Here is an 8,760-nt window from a genome sequence, read left to right as displayed (position 1 = left end):
CACTCAATGTGCAGCAGCATCAAAAAAGTGAACAGAATGCTGGGAATAATTAAGAAAGGGATAGATAATGGGACAGAAAATATGTTGCCTCTATATAAATCCATGGTACGCCACATCTTCGATAGTGTGTGCGGATGTGGTTGCCCCATTTCAAAAAAGATATATTGGAATTGGAAAAGGTTCAGAAAAGGGCAACAAAAATGATTAGGGATACGGAATGGCTTCTGTATGAGGAGAGATTGGTAAGACTGGGACTTTTCAGCATGGAAAAGAGATGGCTAAGGGGAGATATGATTGAAGTCTATAAAATCATGACTGGAAAGTAGATTAGGAAGTGTTGTTTACTACCTCATATAACACAAGAGTTAGGGGTCACCAAAGGAAATTAATAGGCAGCAGGTTTAAAACAAATAAAAGGAAGTATTTCTTCACACAATGCACAGTCAACCAGCTGTTGTGAAGGCCAAGACCATAACAGGGTTCAAAAAAGAACTAGATAAATTTATGGAGGATAGGTCCATCAATGGCTATTAGCCAGGATAGGCAGGGGTGGTGTCCCTAGCCTCTGTTTGCTAGAACCTGGGAATGAGCAACAGGGGATGGATCACTTGATGGTTACCTGTTCTGTTCATTCCCTCTGGGGCACCTGGCACTGGCCACTGTCGGAAGGCTAGATGGACCCTTGGTCTGACCCAGTAGGGCCATTTTTATGTTCTTATGTGAAGATTTTAAAACATTTTCAGATTTAGGGATGAGCAGGCTGCTAACATCTCAACTTGACTGTGCGTCATCCCTGGCCTTTGACAGGCTTGTCGTCCCTCCTTTCTTTCCCTCGCCCCCAAGAATTGCCATCTCTATGGTAAGCTCTTCAGTCACTGCTCCTAGCTACATCTCTCAGCCAGAATGATGTTTCCTGTTTAGCTTCAACAAGGAAATCTATCAAATGTGTCAGTGCCTGTAGGATTCTCATAGGCATTTTCATTCCTTTCTTCTATCTATCAACATGGTGTACATGTTTTACGTTGAGAAATGTGCAATCCTCTGCTACTACTGCTTTGGTAGCCAAAAAGGGTTTTACCAAGGAGGGAGCTGCTGTATGGCTTGCTCTTAGCGACACAATCCTATTTGTATGAGCATATCTTTCACAAAGAATGTCTTAAATTGTCTCCCTTTTCAGTCCTCACAAACATCACAGTCTACAAAGTGGCATATATCAAGTCAAATACAAGTATCTATTTGTTGCCTTTTCTACTTACTACTTTCTAGGTAACACTCTCAGATTGGGTCAACTTGTCATGGCAGCAACTTGGGCTAGCCACCTCAGTACTTCCCCACCTGGACTCTCTAGGTACATACGGGGGCAGCTAGTCCAAGCTACCGCCTGTGCTACCCCTGGCTACATTGCTATTTTTAGCACACAAGCAGAGCTAGCATGGGCCTGTCTATTCGAGCTGGGAAGCACACTCCCAGCTGCAGTGTAAATGTAACTGCAGTACAGAACTCACAGTTTACGGCATTGAGGTGGTTCTGGCAGCTTGAAGCCACCTCTTGCACTCTCTCAATCTTGGACTGCTGGTGCGCAGACAGCCCTGAGGCACCACTCAGGCAAACTGCTCAAATATGTACCCAGATGGTCAAGTGGGATTGTACGTGGAGAAGCTAGCCCAAGCAGCCAGCTTTGCCGCTGTGAACACACTGCTATTTTTAAGTGCTAGCTATGCTCGAGCCATGTCTGCGCAAGCTGGGAATCAAACGTCCAAGCTCACATGTAGAGATATCCTTAGTTACAGCAGCCTCCTGGTGCTGCGCAGCCCAGAATCTCTGGAGCACCGTTTGCTGCAGCCATGCCTTAGCATGGCCCTCGTGCCAGGATTGTCTTCCACAGTGCCTACACCAGGGGAGTTCTCACCCAGTTGGAACCAGAGCTTTTAGGGTTCTTTTATACTGTTCTGATCCTTCAAATGCAGCCTAAAGGGGCGAGAGCAGGGCTGGGGATCTCAAAGGCACTGAAAACATTTTCTAATAAAGATTATGAAATAACAGTAATATATCAAATGCATATTCTTCAAAAAGGCACCACCAATAAATGTTAAGAACTATGTGCAAATGTAAACCATCCTACATCCCTTAACACTGCAGCCCTGACACCCCAATATTGAATTACTGGAATTTTTTATTGGTTTTTCCTTTAATCTGAGGTGTAGTACACGTGATTTTCATCATTGCTAATATGCATATAATGAAATGCGTTACTTATTTAAAATAATAAACCCAAATCACACTTGATAAAATTTGATTTTTCTGACTTCAATTTCATAACTCGTGGGTGCACATAAATTAATTTTCCTTTTCTCTTCTTTCAAGCTTGATGTTAAAATTGACAGTAGGTAACTTCTATAATTTTTTTCTTTTTCTGTAATTAGAAAGCCTTTAACTTGTTCATCTAATCCCCAAGGACAGAGTGATTGCTATGTAAGAATAAGTGGTGGTCCACTTACATTTTAATTAAAAAGATGTTGCACTCTGCAGGAAATTAATTAAATACATTAATACAGAAAGTGTTAAGACAAATGATTTTTTTAAAAATGTTTCTATAGGTGTAGTAAGTTGAACAATGATTTTTCCTAGTTTCTTTTCTTAGGGCTTGGCTACACTTGCAAGTTGCAGTGCTGGCGAGGGGGTTACAGCGCTGCAACTTAGCAGGTGTCTACACTTAAAAGCTCAGCCAGCGCTGCAACTCCCTGTTTGCAGCGCTGGCTGTACACCTGGGTCTGCTTCCGGTGTAGCGGACCAGCGCTGGTGAATGCAGCGCTGGTCATGCAGGTGTGGACACTCACCACGTTTTATTGTCCTCCAGGGTATTAGAACTTATCCCAGCATTCTTTTTCAGCTTCTCTGGTCATGCTTTCACTCCACTGCCATCGGCTCAAGCCTGGAGAGAGGGGGAGTTTGTAGAGGAACCCGAGAGAGGCTACGATGGTTTGGAGATCCCAGAGTCATGCAGGAGGAGCTATTTCCAGCCAGGATAGAATAGCCAGTTGCAGCTAGCTGGGACTTGGTAGTGAGAAACCAGCAGAGGAGCCTATTCCCGATAGAAGTTGTTATTATAAGGATGCAAATGTTTGGGAGCAGGGGGCTAGGCTGCCTGACAAGCATGCCTGCATGTGCGAATAGCCATTATTCCCTGTAGCTTTCTTTGCTTTCACAGCCACAAAACCCCATGGCTTCCAGAAGTGACGCAACCACCCACCCCCACCCTCCCCAGGTGAGCTCATTGCAAGAGCTCTGAGAGTAGCCTTGCCTGTGCATGATGTGGTGTGAGTTCAGTGTTATTTCCCTGAGCTGCCTTTGCTTCCACAAGTCACAGAAACCCCATGGCTTCCACTTAGGGAAGCAGACCCCCACCACCTTCCGGCATGAGCGCATGGCAAAGATGGCTTGAGAGTAGCTGCTAGTGGCAGATGTGGGTGTAGGGGTTCGTGTTATTGTCCCTTTAGGCTGCTCTTTGCCTTTCACAAAGTCACAGAACCCATGGCTTCACAGTTGAAGAACCACCACCCCTCATCGCCTTCCCAGGGAGCCACGTGGCCAGCCCCCCTTCCACTGTGAGCCCGTGCTGTGGGAAACTCTCTATCTAGCAGCTCGGCCTCTCTGTGCTATGTCAGAATGTGTAAAATATGCTACAAAAACTTGTAAAAATCAATTCAGCGCTCTGTATTAACAGTTTATCTCTCTGTGTTTTTTTAAAGTGACCTTGATCTTGCCCATATCAGTGTAGATTCTGAAAGACTGCAAAGCTTAAGAAAAAAACACAAAAGGAAGACTAAGAAGAGATGGTGAAAGCAGTATGAATCTGTATTACAAGAAAAAACAGTTGCACAACTGGAGGGTAAGGCAAACCATGTAAAGGAGGCAGGCTGCCAAGATAAAGGAGAAGGCTGTCCAGAGAAGGAATTGACTACCAAGAGAAGCACCAAAATCAGCAGGGATGACTTTAAAAACAAGTGGGGAAAAAACAGCTCTCACTTCTTTTCATGTATTATTTTACTCTTCTATATACTATATGATAATAAAAATATATACATTGTCATCATATTGCTGTTGATTGGTTTTAATGCTGCGTTCACATGTGTGGGTCCCCGCCACTCCCTGGGGGTTGCACAGTTGTGTTGGTTCCACTGCTCCTTGCCAGGTTAGATGCCTGGACACTGCAGGGCAGCCAGTGTACATGGGGCTGGCTGAAGGCAGGGCAGGGGCTGACTGGAGGTAGGGTCTGCGTGCAGGCAGGCAAGGGATGTGGGGGCAGGCTGGCTTCAGGCAGTGGGGTGCAGCAGGGGTTGACTGGAAACAGGGCAGGGGGTGCGGGCTGGGCGAGTGTGCAGAGCTGGTGCGGGCAGCAGTGTGTGGGGCTGGCTGGCTTTGGGCAGGGCTGCAGGGGTGTGTGGCAGGGGTTGGCTGGAGACAGGACAGGGTGTTTGCAGAGGTGCCTGTGGGCACCGGGTGCAGAGCTGGCTGCAGGCAGGGGGGGCCGGATGTGTGGCAGGTCATGGGGTGCAGCAGAGGCAGCTGGAACCCCAGCCCTTTAAGTAGCCCCCAAACCCCCTTCTACTCGGGGACCTTTTAAATAGCTGCGGGAGCGCTGGGAATGCAAGAGGGAGGCGGGCTCCGGCGGCTATTTGAAGGACCAGGGTGGCAGAGGCAGCTGGAGCCCCAGGATTTTAAATACCCCCCTCACTGCCCCAGGGCTCAGGGCATTTAAAGGGCCCAGAGCTCCAGCCGGGGTCGCGGGGCTTGCCGCGCTCTGGCCGGAGCTCCAGACGGGAGAGCGGGGCTTGCCGCGCTCCGGCGGAGCCACCGGTCTTGCCGCACTCCAGCCGGAGCGGGCAAGCTCCACGACTCCGCTCTCCTGGCTGAGCCCCGGTCAGAGTGCGGCAAGCTCCGCGACTCCGCTCTCCTGGCTGGAGCGCGACAAAGCCCCGCCGCCCCACTCTCATGGCTGGAGCCCCGGCCGGAGCACCACAAGCCCCGCAGCCTGCTGGAGCTCTAGCTGGGAGAGCGGGGCCATGCCGCGCTCCCGCCGGTGCTCACTCAAAGGAGCGGGATCATGGAGCAGACCGCAGCTGGGGATGGGTAAGTTAAAAAAAAAAAATTAAAAAGGTGCCTAAGGTGCGGGGCCCTCTTAGGCGCGGGGTCGATTACCTGAGCACGGGTCGTTGGAACAGGAAGCGGAATGACCCGCACCCTTCCGTCCCCTTCCCACAACCCACAGCGACAAAATGGGACGAGGTGCTCTGTGGGATAGCTGCCCACAATGCACCACTCACAACAGCGCTGCAACTAGTGCAAGTGTGGACACACTGCAGCGCTGGCCGTACACAGCTGTACGACCACAGCTGTAACTGCCAGCGCTGCAAAACTGTAAGTGTAGACAAAGCCTTAGCTTTATTCAGAACTCATCATCTCTTCACTCTAAGGGCATGTCTACACTTGCCATTTAAAGCAGAAAAAGGTCCCTTTTTTGCGCAAAAACTGTGGGAGTGTCTACCTTTGCCAGTGATTTTTTGCGGTGAAACTCAGAAGTTTCACCGCAGAAGGAAAACAACCTCCACGAGCAGCGTACAGCTCTTACTGGTGATGCTTTTGCAGTGATGTGCAAATGAAGGCATGTTCTTCCTGTTCACACAACTTTTAGCCTCTGCCGGATATCCCACAGTGCCTAGGTGATCACTCTAGCCAGCAGCTCTTCTACTCTGATGCCGGGTAAACAGACATCCACCCCTCCCCCTGTAAAGCCCCGGGAACTTTGAAACTCCTCTTCCTGTTTTCTTGGCAAGTGCTCACTTATCATCTGGCCAGGTGACTTTGGCTGCTCCACGGAGCAAATGATCCCCTGCTTGGAGCAATGCTGAGCTACTGGAGCTGATCAGTGTTTGGGAGAGGAGGCTGTGCAGGGACCCAGGATGCCCCGCTATCGTCCCCCTTCCCACAAGACCTATCATCAAAATGGAGAGATCTGCATTGTGGGATATCTCCCTAAATTGCTGCTCTCGTCAGCGATGGAAGAGCTGCAAATGTAAACGCTCTCTGACGCCTGTGGAAGTGATTGAGCGCACAAACCAGCGCTTTTCTTCCACTGGTTCGCTATCACCATTGAAACTGACAGCACAAAAACCCTGCAAGTGTAGACATAGCCTGAATATGTACTTCCATGCTCCTGTTCTTTGTTTTTACTATAGCAGCCCAATAAAGGTTGTGACCTACATTCAAGACCTCCTCCTTGAGCCTCATGACAGGAAGTATTGCCTGAGCAGATAACCATTAGGAATTCTCACATTGCATCCTGTGATGATGAGTCCTTGGGTATGGAGCATATTCAGTATTCATAATAATGTTGTCTCTCTGCTGTGCGGCAGCAGAACTCTGGCTTTTGCAGTTGTTTGCTCTTTGGAGCAGTAATTGTTGACAAGGAATTGGATAATTTCATGGTGTAACTTGTTTATTTACGAAAAGTACATGCATCCTGTTTCCCTGAACAGTGTTGGTAACAGACAACACAGAGGCAGTTAACTGCCTGTTGCAGAAATCTCAGGGAAGGCACCTCTGTCTTGGGAGCTGCGCTCCCAGTGCTGGTAGCTATTCCCCTCGTGGAGGTGGGCTTTTAGAGCGCTGGGAGAGCTCTCTCCCACCAGTTCTGTGCTGCAACTACACAAGCCAGTTGCCAGTGGAGACATGCCCTAAGGCTGCTCACTGAGGTCACATGGCCTGGAAAGGTGGGCCTGGGCAACTACCTTTCTTGTGTTGCAGAGCAGCTGCACAAAAAGGAACCTCAGAGCTTCACCTGCCAAACAAATGCGCTTATCAATGCACTGAGTAGTTATTCATTACACATTCAAACTGACTGCTTACATATCAATGATGCCTAATGTGCATGCTGTTAGCACTTTTTGCCATGCCAATAATTGTGTATGTATATTGTTGGAACAGCACTGGTTATGCAATCAGATCTCACTATGCCATTCTGAACAGCCCTATATTAGGCAAAGGGAAATCAAGTCAAAGCTGAAGTGACTTTCCCAGCGCTACACAGTGAATCAGCGATGGAAACAGAATTAAGATTTCCTGATTCTCAAAAGCTTTCAGTTCATTTTTTAAATGACCACTATTGGCCCTGTACTTATTCTTCCCTTTTCCTCATTTTTTTTTGCAGTTTGAACCAACTCTTATACATTTTCCAAATCTAGATCCACAGGTGGGGTGTGCTTCAAACTTTAAATTGTGATTTGACAGCACATTGTTTACTATCACCCATTTTAACTGGTAGGACAAAGTAAATATTTGAAATCCTGAATCAAATTGATGCAGCTGCAAGTGGGAGGAGAAGAAAGCAGTTCATCCAAATTATCCTGAACTTCACCGTACCTATAGTGTGCCCCATAGGCCTTGTCTACACTTGCAAGTTGCAGCGCTGGTGAGGGGGTTACAGCGCTGCAACTTAGCAGGTGTCTACACTTAAAAGCTCAGCCAGCGCTGCAACTCCCTGTTTGCAGCGCTGGCTGTACACCTGTGTCTGCTTCCGGTGTAGCGAGACCAGCGCTGGTGATGCAGCGCTGGTCATCAGGTGTGGACACTCACCAGCGTTTTTATTGGCCTCCAGGGTATTAGGACTTATCCCAGCATTCCTTTTCAGCCTCTCTGGTCACCGCTTAGCACTCCACTGCCCTGGGCTCAGGTGATCCGTCCTTTAAATGCCCCGGGAATTTTAAAAATCCACTTCCTGTTTGCTCAGCGAGGCGTGGAGTGCAATCAATCAACAAATCAATCAGCAACAATGCCTCCACGCCCCAAACGTGCCCCAGCATGGAGCACTGCCGAGCTGCAGGATCTAATCAGTGTTTGGGGAGAAGAGACAGTTCAGTCCCAGCTGCGATCAAGCCGCAGAAATTATGATATCTACGGCCAGATATCACAGTCAATGCAAGACAGGGGCTATGACCGAGATGCCGTTCAGTGTAGGGTTAAGGTGAAAGAACTGAGAAGTGCCTACAGCAAAGCCCGTGATGGAAACCGTCGCTCTGGTGCTGCCCCCACTACCTGCCGGTTTTACAAGGAGCTGGATGCGATACTGGGATGTAACCCCACTGCCAATCCTAGGATCATATCGGACAGTTCACAGCCTGGAGACCAGGGTGAAGGGGACACAGAGGGTGATGTCCCTGCAGACTGCAGCCAGGAGCTGTTTTCTACCCAGGAAGAAGCAAGCCAGTCGCTGGGTGCTACTATTGAGGAAGGATCAGAGGAGTCTGTTCCAGGTAAGAAGCTTTTATTACAAGGATGCAAATGTTTTGGGAGCAGGGGGGCTATGCCTAGATGTGGAATAGCCCATTGATTTGATCTATCACGTCGTGGTAATCTGCCTCTGTAATCTCTTCAAAAGTTTCAGCCAGAGCGTGTGCAATGCGCTTCAACAAGTTTATGGGGAGAGAAACTGTGTTCCTTGTCCCAGCCAGGCTAACACGTCCGCGCCATTGTGCCCTGAGGGGTGGGGGGATCATGGCTACACACAGGGAAGCTGCGTAGGGACCAGGGCGGAATCCACATAGCTGTAGAAGGGTCTCCCGCTCCTCGCAGGTGACCCTGAGCAGCGAGATATCTGGAAGGTTACAATTCTGTTGAAAATGCAGGGATACTGTTAAGTGCTATTTCCCTGCACCTGATCTTTGCATAAACCCCATGGCTAACAGGGAAAGAGAGAGGCAGCCT

Source organism: Chelonoidis abingdonii, chromosome 6, assembly GCF_003597395.2.
Source record: "Chelonoidis abingdonii isolate Lonesome George chromosome 6, CheloAbing_2.0, whole genome shotgun sequence".
In the NCBI taxonomy this organism is placed as follows: domain Eukaryota; kingdom Metazoa; phylum Chordata; order Testudines; family Testudinidae; genus Chelonoidis; species Chelonoidis abingdonii.
The sequence above is the reverse complement of the archived record's forward strand: the minus strand, read 5'-3'. Positions refer to the sequence as shown.